At 38.4% G+C, this 16298-nt stretch overlaps 1 protein-coding gene across 1 annotated transcript in view; it reads right to left on the bottom strand.

Moving 5' to 3' along the window:
- The window catches only part of EPHA6 (EPH receptor A6), a 1448913-nt gene that overhangs the window by 788378 nt on the left and 644237 nt on the right, over positions 1-16298 (bottom strand). The window lies entirely within an intron of this gene.

Raw genomic sequence — 16298 nt, 5'->3', positions numbered from 1 at the left:
TCTTTTCAATGGGATCTTTCTAACGCCGGTATTTAGAGTCGTGGCTGAAGTGAGCGTTAGAAATCTAATGACAAAACTCCAGCCGCAGAATAAAAACAGGAGTTAAGAGCTTTCTGGGCTAACGCCGGTTCATACAGCTCTTAACTACTGTGCTCTAAAGTACACTAACACCTATAAACTACCTATGTACCCCTAAACCGAGGCCCCCCCACATCGCCGCCACTCTATTAAAAATTTTTAACCCCTAATCTGCCGACCGCACACCGCCGCCACCTACGTTATCCCTATGTACCCCTAATCTGCTGCCCCTAATACCGCCCACACCTACATAATATTTATTAACCCCTAATCTGCCGCCCCCAACGTCGCCTCCACCTACCTACACTTATTAACCCCTAATCTGCCGACCAGACCTCACCGCTACTATAATAAATGTATTAACCCCTAATCCGCCTCACTCCCGCCTCAATAACCCGATAATAAATAGTATTAACCCCTAATCTTCCCTCCCTAACATCGCCGCCACCTAACTTCAAGCATTAACCCCTAATCTGCCGACCAGACCTCACCGCTATTCTAATAAATTTTTTAACCCCAAAGCTAATTCTAACCCTAACCCTAACACCCCCCTAAATTAAATATAATTTTAATCTAACGAAATAAATTAACTCTTATTAAATAAATTATTCCTATTTAAAGCTAAATACTTACCTGTAAAATAAACCCTAATATATCTACAATATAAATTATAATTATATTGTAGCTATTTTAGGATTAATATTTATTTTACAGGCAACTTTGTATGTATTTTAACCAGGTACAATAGCTATTAAATAGTTAATAACTATTTAATAGTTACCTAGTTAAAATAATTACAAAATTACCTGTAAAATAAATCCTAACCTAAGTTACAATTAAACCTAACACTACACTATCAATAAATAAATTAAATAAAATACCTACAATTATCTACAATTAAACCTAACACTACACTATCAATAAATTAAATACAATACCTAAAAATAAATACAATTAAATAAACTAACTAAAGTACAAAAAATAAAAAAAAACTAAGTTACAAAAAATAAAAAAATATTTACAAACATTAGAAAAATATTACAACAATTTTAAACTAATTACACCTACTCTAAGCCCCCTAATAAAATAACAAAGACCCCCAAAATAAAAAAATGCCCTACCCTATTTTAAAATTAAAATAGAAAAGCTCTTTTACCTTACCAGCCCTGAAAAGGGCCCTTTGCGGGGCATGCCCCAAAGATTTCAGATCTTTTGCCTGTAAAAAGAAAACATACAATACCCCCCCAACATTACAATCCACCACCCACATACCCCTAATCTAACCCAAACCCCCCTTAAATAAACCTAACACTAAGCCCCTGAAGATCTCCCTACCTTATCTTCACCACGCCGGGTTCACCGATCGATCCAGAAGAGCCTCCGATGTCTTGATCCAAGCCCAAGCAGGGGGCTGAAGATGTTCATGATCCGACTGAAGTCTTCATCCAAGCGGGAGCTGAAGAGGTCCATGATCGGGCTGAAGTCTTCATCCAAGCGGGAGCTGAAGAGGTCCATGATCGGGCTGAAGTCTTCATCCAAGCGGGAGCTGAAGAGGTCCATGATCTGACTGAAGTCTTCATCCAAGCAGGAGCTGAAGAGGTCCATGATCGGGCTGAAGTCTTCATCCAAGCGGGAGCTGAAGAGGTCCATGATCGGGCTGAAGTCTTCTATCAAGCGGCATCTTCAATCTTCTTTCTTCCGGATCCATGGTCATCCCGCCGACGCGGAACATCCATCTTCACCGACGACTTCCTGACGAATGACGGTTCCTTTAAGGGACGTCATCCAACATGGTGTCCCTCGAATTCCGATTGGCTGATAGGATTCTATCAGCCAATCAGAATTAAGGTAGGAAAATTCTGATTGGCTGATGGAATCAGCCAATCAGATTCAAGTTCAATCCGATTGGCTGATCCGATCAGCCAATCAGATTGAGCTCGCATTCTATTAGCTGATCGGAACAGCCAATCGGATTGAACAGAATTTTCCTACCTTAATTCCGATTGGCTGATAGAATCCTATCAGCCAATCGGAATTGAAGGGACACCATCTTGGATGACGTCCCTTAAAGGAACCGTCATTCGTCGGGAAGTCGTCGGTGAAAATGGATGTTCCGCGTCGGCGGGATGACCATGGATCCGGAAGAAAGAAGATTGAAGATGCCGCTTGATAGAAGACTTCAGCCCGATCATGGACCTCTTCAGCTCCCACTTGGATGAAGACTTCAGCCCGATCATGGACCTCTTCAGCTCCCGCTTGGATGAAGACTTCAGTCGGATCATGGACATCTTCAGCCCCCCACTTGGGCTTGGATCAAGACATCGGAGGCTCTTCCGGATCGATCGGTGAACCCGGCGTGGTGAAGATAAGGTAGGGAGATCTTCAGGGGCTTAGTGTTAGGTTTATTTAAGGGGGGTTTGGGTTAGATTAGGGGTATGTGGGTGGTGGGTTGTAATGTTGGGGGGGGTATTGTATGTTTTCTTTTTACAGGCAAAAGAGCTGAATTCTTTGGGGCATGCCCCGCAAAGGGCCCTTTTATGGGCTGGTAAAGTAAAAGAGCTTTTCTATTTTAATTTTAGAATAGGGTAGGGCATTTTTTTTGGGGGGGGTCTTTGTTATTTTATTAGGGGGCTTAGAGTAGGTGTAATTAGTTTAAAATTGTAATATTTTTCTAATGTTTGTAAATATTTTTTTATTTTTTGTACTTTAGTTAGTTTATTTAATTGTATTTATTTGTAGGCATTGTATTTAATTAATTTATTGATAGTGTAGTGTTAGGTTTAATTGTAGGTAATTGTAGGTATTTTATTTAATTAATTTATTGATAGTGTAGTGTTAGGTTTAATTGTAACTTAGGTTAGGATTTATTTTACAGGTAATTTTGTAATTATTTTAACTAGGTAACTATTAAATAGCTACAATATAATTATAATTTATATTGTAGCTATATTAGGGTTTATTTTACAGGTAAGTATTTAGCTTTAAATAGGAATAATTTATTTAATAAGAGTTAATTTATTTCGTTAGATTTAAATTATATTTAAGTTAGGGGGGTAATAGTGTTAGGGTTAGACTTAGCTTTAGGGGTTAATACATTTATTATAGTAGCGGTGAGGTCCGGTCGGCAGATTAGGGGTTAATAATTGTAGGTAGGTGGAGGCGACGTTGGGGGCGGCAGATTAGGGGTTAATAAATATAATATAGGGGTCGGCGGTGTTAGGGGCAGCAGATTAGGGGTACATAGGTATAATGTAGGTTGCGGCAGTGTACGGAGCGGCAGATTAGCGGTTAAAAAAATATGCAGGTGTCAGTGATAGCGGGGGCGGCAGATTAGGGGTTAATAAGTGTAAGGTTAGGGGTGTTTAGACTCGGGGTACATGTTAGAGTGTTAGGTGCAGACTTAGGAAGTGTTTCACCATAGGAAACAATGGGGCTGCGTTAGGAGGTTAACGCTGCTCAAACTGCCCCATTGTTTCCTATGGGGATATCGTGCACAAGCACGTTTTTGAAGCTGGCCGCGTCCGTAAGCACCGCTGGTATCGAGAGTTTCAGTGGCTGTAAATTATGCTCTACGCTCCCTTTTTGGAGCCTAACGCACTGAAAACCCAGCCATTCTGTGAACTCTAAATACCAGCGGTATTTAAAAGGTGCGGCCAAAAAAAAGCCAGCGTTAGCTACCCGGGTCGTTACCGACAAAACTCTAAATCTAGCCGAAAGTTTCCAATTTACCTCTATTTTTACATTTGCTTCGTTCCCATGATATTCTGTGTTGAAGAGATACCTAGGTAGCTATCTGAAGCACTACATGGCAGGAAATAGTGCTGCCACCTAGTGTTCTTGAAAATGGATAATATTTTTGCAAAACTGCTGCCATATAGTGCTAAGCATACGTTCAAAGATACAAAGGGAATGAAGAAAAATTGATAATAGAAGTAAATTAGAAAGTTTTGTAAAATCACATGCTCTATCTGAATCATGATATTTATATTTATTTTTATCATATCCCTTTAAGAAGCTGTTGATGAATGAGATACGTCTTTCAACCAATCTGCAAACGGGTTATTGATTTTGAAGAACTAAAATGATTATTTGCATTGTTATGTAGATGAGCAAAGTTTGCACAAGGTCATTAGAAAAAAACAACAACTTTAAACCTAGTCACATTTCTGCTGCAGCATAAATGCTTTTATGAGCAGCAGGTGTATTCCCTTAGAAGACAGTAAAGCTATTAACAGCACAGTGAGGAGTACACAATAATAGGTTGTTAACTCAGCCTTTCTGACAAGAGCACTGAGAAAGGACACTTTGAAACCATTAATAATAAATTATGCATATTTTGTGGAGAAAAAAAGAAAATGCTTTCCTTATGAGACTGGAGGTTGTGTCAATTTCTGTTTCATTTCTACTTGTTTATTTACTTATTATGCCAGATTGGAAGGACCCTGTTGGTCATCTGCAAACATTACTGTCCAAGGCTTGCCCTGATAGTGTACGTATGAGTTATAGAGGCATAGGTAAGTGGTGCTTCATATTATGCAGAAGTCATTTTATAGCTTCAGGAAATACACAAATGCAGGAAACCAGGGATGGTCAACTTGTGGTGTGTGGGTCATATATTTCTCTCTGCACTTCTAAGAATGCAGAATTAAAGAGATAGTGTAGTCAAAATTAAACTTTAATGATTCCAATAGGGCATATAATTTTATACAACTTTCCTTACTTTTATCATTGAATTTGCTTTGCTTTTTTGGTATTCTTTGTGGAAAGCTTAACTTAGGTAGGCTCATATGTTAATTACTAAACCGATGAACTGTCTCTTATCTCAGTGCATTTTGACAGTTTTTGACAGTTAGACACTGCTAGTTCATGTGTGTCATATAGATAATGTTGTGCTCACTTCCAAGGAGTTATTTATGAGTCAGCACTGATTGGCTAAAATGCATGTCTTTCAAAAGAACTGAGATAAGGGGGCAGTCTGCAGAGGCTTAGAAACCAGGTAATCAAAGAGGTAAAAAGTGTATTAATATAGCAGTGTTGGTTATGCAAAACTGGGGAATAGGTAACAAAGGGATTATCTATCTTTTTAAACAGTACAAATTCTGGAGTAGACTGTCCCTTTAAGAATGTTTGTCATAATTTTTGTAGCCAGACAAGGTTGTCAAAAGTGCCCTCTTAAAGTGATATAACATTAAAAAACAATAATCTCTCATGGTTTATATAGAACATACAATTTTAAACAGTTTTCTAATTTAGTTCTATTATAAAATGTGCTTTATTCTCTGGGTATCCTTTGTTGTAAGAGAAGCAATGCACTACTGGGAGCTGGCTGCACACATTAAGTGACATTATGATAAGAGGCATACAGGTGCAACCAGCAATCAGCTGCTAGCTCCCAGTAGTGCATTGCTGCTCCTGAGCCTACCTAGGTATGCTTTTCAACAAAGGATATCAAGTGAGCAAAGCAAATTAGACAATAGAAAAACATGGTTGCACCCATAACTATTATCATCATCATCAGGTATTTGTAGAGCGCTAACAGGTTCCGCAGCGCTATGAACATGGGTGGTATATAAAAACGATTACAGGGATCAAATGGGGAGAGGGTCCTGCCGAGAGTTGCACTGTTGTAGTCGGCTCTTATGAAGGTGAACTACAAAGAGTTGGGCTCATAGGCTTACATGCTTTGGGGGTTTAGGGGACAGCAGTGGAGATAGGAAGGTTAGTGTAGGTTGTAAGCGTGCCTGAATAGTAGAGTCTTCAGGGAGCACTTGAAGCTTTTAAAACTAGGGGAGATTCTTGTGGAGCGAGGCAGAGAGTTCCATAAGATGGGAGCCAATCTGGAGAAATCTTGTAGATGGGAATGTGAGGAAGTAACAAGAGAGGAGGAGAGTAAGAGATCGTGAGCAGAGCGAAGGGGACGGGAGGGAGAGTATCTGGAGACAAGATCTGAGATGTAAGGGAGAGCAGTGCAATTGAGGACTTTGTATCTCAGAGTGAGAATTTTGTGTTTAATCCTGGAGGCAAGAGCAAGCCAGTGAAGGGATTTGCAGAGAGGTGCGGCAGATGAAGAGCGACGTGCAAGGAAGATGAGCCTGGCAGAGGAATTCATTATGGATTGTAAAGGAGCTAGGTGGCAGCTAGGGAGACCAGAGAGGATATAGTTGCAGTAGTCGAGGTGGGAAAGGATGAGACAGTGGATTAAAATCTTTGTTGTGTCTTGTGTAAGGAAATGTCTAATTTTAGCGATGTTTTTAAGGTGGAAGTGGCAGGCTTTAGCCAAGGACTGAATGTGAGGAGTGAAAGAAAGATATAAGTCCAGTGTGACCCCAAAACATCGGGCATGTGAGGTTGGGGTAATGATTGAGTTAACTAGAGAGAGGGGAATAAGTACAATGCTTATAAAATGTATTTAGGGCCAGATTACGTGTGGAGCACAAAATTGCGCATTTGCGAGTGCGATATTTTCGTTACACTCGTAATACCAGAGCATGCAATTGTGTGCTGGTATTTGAAGTGGCCCTAGGAAGCTATGCGCTCAATAGAGCACACATCTATAGGGCTCCAATTAGAGCCTCTTTCTCATGCCGTTAGACACCGCATGAGAACTAGCGCAGTAAAGGGGGCTAGATTACAAGCGGATCGCTAATTTATTCCATACCTGCAAATTTGACTGTTTGTGGATGAACAATAAATAACAAGCTATTGGTAGTTTAGTTTAGGCTAGGGTTTTTTTTATTTTGGGGGGGCTTTTTTATTTTGAAAGGGCTATTAGCTTAGGTGTAATTAGTTTAAATATCTGTAATTTGTTTATTATTTTCTGTAATTTAGTGTTTTTTTTTTTTTGTACTTTAGCTAATTTAATTTAGGTAATTGTATTTAATTTAGTTAATTTATTTAATTATAGTGTAGTGTTAGGTGTTAGTGTAACTTAGGTTAGGTTTTATTTTACAGGTACTTTTGTATTTATTTTAGCTAGGTAGTTATTAAATAGTTAATAACTATTTAATAACTATTCTACCTAGTTAAAATAAATACAAACTTGCCTGTAAAATAAAAATAAACCCTAAGATAGCTACAATGTAACTATTAGTTATATTGTAGCTAACTTAGGGTTTATTTTATAGGTAAGTATTTAGTTTTAAATAGGAATAATGTAGTTAATTATATTAATTTTCTTTACATTTATTTAAATTATATTTAAGTTAGGGGGTGTTAGGGTTAGACTTAGATTTAGGGGTTAATAACTTTAATATAGTGGCGGCGACGTTGGAGGCGGCAGATTAAGGATTAATAATATTTAACTAATGTTTGCGAGGCGGGAGTACGGCGGTTTAGGGGTTAATATGTTTATTATAGTGACGGCGACGTTGGGGTGGCAGATTAGGGGTTAATAAATGTAGGTAGATTGCGGCGACATTGGGGGTGGCAGATTAGGGGTTAATAAATAGTATGTAGGTGTCGGCGATGTTGGGGGCAGCAGATTAGGGGTTAATACATATAATGTAGATGGCGGCGGTGTCCGGAGCGGCAGATTAGGCGTTAATAAATATAATGTAGGTGTCAGCGATGTTGGGGGCGGCAGATTAGGGGTTAATAAGTGTAAGATTATGGGTGTTTAGACTCGGGGTTCGTGTTAGGTGTAGACATAAATTTTATTCCCCCATAGGAATCAATGGGGCTGCGTTAGTGAGTTTTATGCTGCTTTTTTGCAGGTGTTAGACTTTTTCTCAGCCGGCTCTCCCTGTTGATTCCTATGGGGAAATCGTGCACGAGCACGTAGGACCAGCTCACCGCTGACTTAAGCAGCGCTGGTATTGGAGTGCGGTAATGAGCAAAATTTTGCTCAACGCTCACTTCTTGTCTTTTAACGCCGGGTTTCTGAAAAGTCGTAATACCAGCGCTGTAGGAAAGTGAGCGGTGAGGGAAAACTGCTCGTTAGCACCGCACAGCCTCTAATGCAAAACTCATAATCTAGGCCAATGTCTAGATTTGTACACAATTAGCAGCATTCATCAAGAGATAAATCAGGATTTTTTTTTTCTTTATAATTCATTTGCATTAGGTAGAACATAATGAATTAACACATATTTTACCAGCCAAACTAGAACTTTTTTTTTCACTAATGTTTTAAAAAAAGTTTAAAAGGACATGAAACCCAATTAGTTTACAGGATGCAGATAGATCATACAATTTTAAACAACTTTCCAATTTACTTTTATTATCTGGGAGCTAGTTAAAGGGACAGTCTAGGCCAAAATAAACTTTCATGATTCAGATAGAGCATGTAATTTTAAACAATTTTCCAATTTACTTTTATCACCAATTTTGCTTTGTTCTCATGGTATTCTTAGTTGAAAGCTTAACCTAGGAGGTTCATATGCTAATTTCTTAGACCTTGAAGCCCACCACTTTCAGATTGCATTTTAACAGTTTTTCACCACTAGAGGGTGTTAGTTCACGTATTTCATATAGATAACACTGTGCTCGTGCACGAGAAGGTATCTGGGAGCAGGCACTGATTGGCTAGACTGCAAGTCTGTCAAAAGAACTGAAAAAGGGGGCAGTTTGCAGAGGCTTAGATACAAGATAATCACAGAGGTTAAAAGTATATTATTATAACTGTGTTGGTTGTGCAGAACTGGGAAATGGGTAATAAAGGGATTATCTATCTTTTAAAACAATAAAAATTCTGGTGTAGACTGTCCCTTTAAAAACCTATCACAAGAGGCATATATGTGCAGCCATCAATCAGCAATGTCTGCACCTACATAGTTATACTTTTCTACAAATGATTCAAAGAGAAAAAAAAACAAATTACTGTAGATCATATAAATAAATTGGAAAGTTATTTGGATGTTCTATCTGAATCATGAAAGAAAAAAAAAATAGGTTTCATGTCACTTTAAGTAAAGCAACCAACAGAAAGAGAATTAATCAAGTAAGTGAGGCATCCGACAGTATGGGCCAGATTACAAGTGGAGCGCTAAATATCACTTGCAAGCAAGCGATATTATCCCTCCACTTTGTAATACCAGTGCCCAGTTCCCAGAGACTGCGATGTAAAGGCACTTTTCAGTGCAATTTTTTTTCTAACACCCCACTCCCACCAACTTTAGACCCCAAAACTGCCTAGTGCAGTTGTTTTTAATTTAAAAAAAATGCTACTTTTTTTTATTATTAAAAACTATAATCCTCTATTCTGAGAGCAATTGGGGCACTTTTATAAAATTGACCAGAGATCTAATCTCTGGTTAATTTTTGGAGCACTCATTGCTACCATGAGCTGGCAGTAGCAATAAACAGCCACTTGTAATGTAATTTGCCCATTTGCGTGAGCGCAATAATTTAGCGCTCCACTTGTAATCTAGCCCAATCAGTGGCTAATTTAGGTTTTGGGCTGCCCTAGGCACTGAAAATTCGGCTGCGCCCCCCCCCCCCACCAGGTTTTAGGCGCGGGTGTAACATTACTTTTTTTTCCATGAAATTTCCAAAGTAAATGTTCATGTTCAAGTGCCCATGTGTGTATGTTTGTTTGTATACATTGTTAGTGTGTGTGCGCGTTATGGTGTGTGTGTATATATATGGTGAGTGTACATTTGTATGTATGTGTAGTGAGACTCAAAAAGTGCTCCCCCCAAATCTGCTGCCCTAGGCAAGTGCCTTGTTTGCCTAGGCCAAAATACGCCCCTGAGCCCTATGTGTTTTAAAAACAATGGCTAAAGCTGTGCCTAACAAGCAGCATTCATTAAGAGATAATTCTGATTTTTTTTTCATTTTTAATTCATTTGTATTTACTAGAACATTTTACCAACTAAATTACTAGAACCATTCAATGTTTAAACCATAAAAAATGGAAAAGAAGAAATTCAAAAGTTGTCTTGTTTTAGATTCATTATTGAGAATGCAAAAAAAAAAAAAATGCCATTATACCATATATGTCATATATACTCAAATCACATAACTTGATAGTATAAAAAGAAAAAAAATGATTCCAGAGCAATGTTAGGCTGTGAAAGTTACAAAGAAGCCTCTTTTCCAAAGAGTCGATTGTGTGGAAGCTGCAAGGAGAATCCGGGAATCTTGTAATGAGACAGGGATCCTTGTCACCAAGTATAAAGGTCACAAATAAAAAGGTCTTATTATGTCCTCATAGGTGTCCCGTGGGATGTTTGGCTTGCTATAAATCTCAAAAGTCTGTCAGCGTGTGAACAGTTTTTCAGAGAATTGTGCTACTATGTAGCGTGTCAGACTACTTTGTATCAATCTCAGGTGTAGTCTTTGCAGGATTGTTGTGGCTACGGAAGCCGATGCAGGACAAAAAAGAGGAGCTCTGCATAGAGTGCCGTAGCTTTAAATTTAGTGTATCAAAACACACTCAATTTTAATTGTTTTAGAGTCATTATTGCAACATTATTTAAAGTGATAACACTTTAATATTAGTTTTAATAATTTGTTAGAGCATTTTATAGTTACACAAATGCTTGTTGGACAGGACAAGATAATATTAAAATTCTTAAAGGGACAGTAAAGTCAAAATTGAACGTTTATGTTTCAGATAGAGCATACACTTTTAAAGAACTTTCCAATTTACTTCTGTTATCAATTTTGCTTAGTTCTCTTGATATCTTTCATTGAAGGTTAAAACTAGGTAGGCTCATAAGAACTCAGGAGTGTGCACGTGTCTTTAGTAATCTAGGGCAGCAGTGTTTTGCAACATTATTTGTAGCTTTGTTATACAATGTAGCAAAACACTGCTGCCATAGAGAACTAAAGACACATGGACACTCCTGAGCCTACCTAGTTTAACTCTTCAATAAAAGATACCAAGAGAGCAAAGCACATTTGATAAACACAGTAGATTGGAAAGTTGTTTAAAATTGCATGCTCTATCTGAATCATCTGAATAGTTTAATTTTTACTTTTTTGTCCCTTTAAATCAATATCGCCTATTTCCACTTTAAACTTGAATAACACTTGGCTCATCGTTTCTCAGGTTTTTTTTTAACTTTGTAAGATTTACTGATATCAGATGAGAATGTTTTGCCATTAAAGTGAAATGTACATATGACTTATTACACTGAGTTAATGTTAAGTTTAATGCACTCTCACATGATACTGCAATCACACTGCTGGCATCTAACACATACATCTTTGGTCTGGAGGTAAATTTACCTTGAAACATCACTCATTTTTGTTTATATATTTTAAAGTCCAGATACTGCACATGTATGGAGGGAAAATGTTAAGGCCCCTATTTATCTCACAAAAGAACCTTGACCCCATAGTTAGGCACTCTATTCCCTTAAAACTCAAGCCCCATTAAATAAAGGCTATGACACAATAGATTGGGGTTGAAAAGGCCGCAGCCAATTTATTATAACATGTAAACAAATAAATAACGTTTAACACTTGAAAGCTATAGGATACCAAATAACAAACATTAGTGCCTGCCCGTAAGGGCTCAATAGCTCTTCTAACTTTAACCAGTAAGCATATTGCTAACCTCTCCTGAAACCACAGGAGGTACCCACATAACTTTTGAAAGTTCTAAACATCCAGAACACCGCCAAAAATTTCACCTCTGCCGTATACAAAACAGGGGAGGGCGGGAGCTGATGTTGTCCCTAACAGGTCCGGAAATGAAGAGAACCCTAACTTCCTGCCTCACCTTCCTTACCCTACTCTGGCTCCACCCCCAACCTACCAACCACCTATCCCTGCTCTGGCCTGTCCTGGGGTCAAAAGCCCCTCCTTCATAATTATTGCATCCGGGGCTGCCTTTCCACATGCATTCAGGTCCTCCTTTTCAGCAAGAGCAATATTTTTTTTTAAAGTAATTAAAAGTACATGTTTTTAATTATTTGGACCCAGTGGCGTAGCGTGGGGGGGGCCACAGGGGCGGTTGCCCCGGGCGCAAAATTCTGAGGGGCGCAAAATGCTTGGCTCCCAGCCTCCCCAGTCCCCACCATCTCAAGACAGTAGACAGTCACAGTCCCATTCCCAGCGGCGCTACAGGGAGGCTAAAAAATCTGACAGGCGCCTGCGCCCAGCCGTTCTGTCTCTCAAGTGAACTGTCTACTACTCTAAAGTCAAGACGTGCTGTGTAATGATTTAATTATCATAATTTTATGAGTGTAATCCTATCCGACCGTTACCTGCTGCTAGACTAGTGTTTACGCCACTAGTTAGCACGGTCCACTCCCAGCGCACATGTCAGGAGGGAGGAAGAAGTCAGAGCAGCAGAGCCAGAGTGGAGTCAGACTGACTAGCACGCTGCGTCCGCAATGATAAGGTAAGTAGTGTCTACAGAAATTACCAAACTCATCACCGGGTCCGTATCAGAACCAGACCACCAGTGCCACTGCCAGCCAGAATTATAATTAAATTATTATAGCCCCTGTTTTTGCCTGGGCCCTGGGGAATAGGGCTTTGGAAATGGCAACGCACGCAAAATGCAGCTTAGCCTCTACCGTTACCCAGGTGACGTTGCAGGGCTAGCCAGCCAGCCAAGTTCCAAAGGACCCAGAGTCACTCTGAGCCAGACAGCCAAATTCCAACTTCCAAAGGAACCAGAGTCTGAGCCAGCCAGCATGCCAGAGTGTGAGAGTGATCTATGCTGCTTTAAAGTGAAAGCTGGTTATTTTATTTCAAATTCATTTTTAACCTGGGTAAAATAAAACATACAAGATGTAGATGATCTACATCTTGTATGTTTTTTCCCAGGTTAAAAATGAATTTTAAAAAAATAATAACTGGCTTTCACTTTAAAGCAGCATAGATCACTCTCACACTCTGGCATGCTGGCTCAGATGTATTTTAAAAATGAAATCCCATGTTTAAATATTAAACCATAAAAAATGTAATTGTTAAGTTATATAATGTACTTACTTAATGTATATAATAAAGTAATGGCTGCCTGCAACCATATTGAGTCCTAATTTTTAAGGATGAATGTAGAGTTTAGAATTCTATATATATATATATATATATATATATATATATATATATATATATATAGTATATATTTTTGTTGTTAAAATAAAGCTTTGTTTGTTTTAAAACAAAAACCTGTCTCCTAAGTTATTGAGCTGTCTCTTAGATTCAAAGCAAATTTGCCAATTCCTACTGTACTGGTGGAAGAGACTCAGTCAGTGCTGATGGATTAGGGGGGCGCAATTCTTGCCTTGCCCTGGGTGCTGAGAAGCCACGCTACGCCACTGTTTGGACCTATTCAGTGACTGATTTATAATAAGGATGATTATGCATAGAGGGGCACCTGTCTCTGCCTATTATTATAAATACCACTCAGCTTAAAATTACCTTCTGAAACCACAGTAGTAAGAGCTGGAAAAAATAGCAACAGCTAGCTTCCATTCAGCTAAAGAACCTCTGATGTCAGAGCTAGTTGCTTACTGCGCTTTATATAATTTGTTCGCAGCAGTCATGTTCCTACTCTGACATCACAGGTGACTTAGGTAAATGGGAACTAGCTGCTACCTGCAATAGGGTGGCTTCATCTAGGTGACAATAAGAACATTATTATTTATAATAAATAATATAATATAAAAATAATTTGTTATAATAAGGTCTGCACCATATTATTGATGTTATTATATGTTAAAGAATATGATATGATTTATTTTATAGCCCCACAAATAAAAGTCTGTAACTTATACAGACATCCCAACTCTCCCTGAAGATCAGGGAGTCTCCCTGATTGTAATAGCAGCTCCCTGATGCCAGCAAATGGAATGCAATCTCCCTGAAACTCCAAGCACCATGATCCAATGCAGCCCAAATCCGGAAAAGTGTTTCTTTAAGGAATGCCTTTAGTTGCTGGGACGTTATAGAACCCTCAAAGCCTGCATCAGTAACCAAAATGCCCCCACTGATTCTAATAAAATAAAACACACAAACTACCTTATTTACTGCACGTAATTAAACTTTGCATTCTAAAAGCGTACAATCAATGGAAAATAGGTTTGTTGTATGTGGTTGTGCAATAAAGCTACTTTTTTTTAATGCACCTTTAGTGGGAAGCTACTTTAATGTTAAGTCTCTATCTTGTTTAGGGTTTCTAGGTGTCCAATATATAACTGGGAGGGGGGGAGGGTGGCGGCGCAGTAGCAGGTGAAGCCGCCTCCCTGAAATTAGTTTTTGCAGGTTGGGATGTCTGTAACTATAAGTACAGCTGTGTTTCTAGTTGGTAATGTGTCTGTATAATTTAATATATTTGTATTCTTCATAAACTAAATACAGGATTTACATTGCACCTTCTTATACCCTTACCTCTGATGAAAGTATGGGAGGTGCTGCTGTTATTTCACTGCCTTCGGCCATCTTAGTTAAGGTTGGCGGCACAGCGGTGAATGGGAAGCGCAGGGGGACTTTATGTATCTCAAGTGCTGAGAATAGTCATATCAGCAGCAGTGAGTATTAACCCTTAAGTGCTCAAATATGTAAATACTGTTGTGCATGAAAAAAATTCTGACAGATATTGAATGACTTGGAACTAAAGCTTACCAAATAACAATAGGAAGGAGATATCTTTGTATATACCTGTGTATTAACCTATGCAACTTTTTGGTAAGTTGCTTTTGAAGCAACAGTATATTACTGGACCGCTACAATTGGCAAACATAATTACTTATTGCTTGCCATAGTTAAGTATGTTTTTGATTAGATGTTGTTGACAATGTTAATATTATTCTATTTGTAGGCATGTTTGGCTTGTTATAAGAGATACTTTTAAGGCTTAAAGGGACATTAAACCCATTTTTTTTTTATTTCATGATTCAGATAGAGAATACCATTTTAAACAACTTTCTAATTTACTTCTATTATCTAATTTGCGTCATTCTCTTGATATTCTTTCCTGAAAAGCATATCTAGATAGGCTCAGTAGCTTCTGATTGGTGGCTGCACATAGATGCCTCATGTGATTGGCTCACCAATGTGCATTGCTATTTCTTTAACAAAGGATATCTAAAGATTGAAGCAATTTAGATAATAGAAGTAAATTGGAATGTTGTTTAAAATTGTATTCTCTATCTGAATCATGAAAGAAAAATGTGGGGTTTAGTGGCCCTTTAAAGAATAAATGGGACTTTCATTCATGAAGTATAAAATACTTCATGCTGAAAGCTCCTTTATTTGTGACGTTTCCACCTCTTAGTAAATAGCTGTTTGATCCAAATGGCACCAAGCCAGATAGCCCGCACGGCTATTGGCTATGAGGTGGAAACGTCCCCTCTCAGCAAAATAGCGTTCTGCCATGGGCTGCTTGAGGCACTCAGCAGCTTTCAGCATGAAGTATTTTATGTTTTATGAATGAAAGCCCCCTTTATTTGTTCCAATTGTAAATCCTAGCGTTCCACATATTGTACACATTTGAAGTTATTTTTGTTTTTCCATGAAAGGGATAACATTCTATTGGCTTTAGTCAAAAACACACAATGCATGTGTTTTCTCTTTAATTTGCATCATATTTTTAAACATTTTCAAAAAGAAATGCAGGGAAAATATGTAGCCTGATATACACGCTAACAGCAGAGAGTTTTCCCCATCACAAACAAGTGGAGAAATTGTGGTGTTTTTCACTTTTTTATTTTAATCATTTTTTTTTTTTTTTAATTTCCAGTATTCTTTAACTTAAGGGGTTCTTATGTGTATCTAGAGATTAAAAAATAAAATAAAATCTTTAATTGGACAAAAAACTAAATTTATGGAAAAGATTTGCAGCAAGTATTCAAGTCTGCTTGTATTCTCACTTGCTTTTTGAATTGCATTCCAAAATATGTATATTTTCCTGCCACATTTCACTTTTTAGCTGAAGAGTTACCTACATCAGATTGGACCACTTGCTTATAAATAGTGGCTTAAATTTGTTGCAAATTGGCACCTTGAAACACACTTTTGTGAACGAGTTTGGACTGATCGTGCATGGAGGCTCATCCCCTTTAGAAAACGTTTCACAAAGACACAATCTTGTTTAACCCCTTAACGACCAAGGACGTACGCAACACGTCCTCAAAAAAAAATACAGTTAATGACCGAGGACGTGTGGCGTACGTCCTTGGTCTGGAAAGCAGCTGGAAGTGATCCTGCTCGCTTCCAGCTGCTTTCCGGTTATTGCAGTGATGCCTCAACATCGAGGCATCCTGCAATAACCCCCCTTGGCCATCCGATGCAGAGAGAGCCACTCTGTGGCCCTCTCTGTA

Source organism: Bombina bombina, chromosome 3, assembly GCF_027579735.1.
Source record: "Bombina bombina isolate aBomBom1 chromosome 3, aBomBom1.pri, whole genome shotgun sequence".
NCBI lineage: Eukaryota > Metazoa > Chordata > Amphibia > Anura > Bombinatoridae > Bombina > Bombina bombina.
This window is presented reverse-complemented; position numbering and strand designations above follow the sequence as displayed.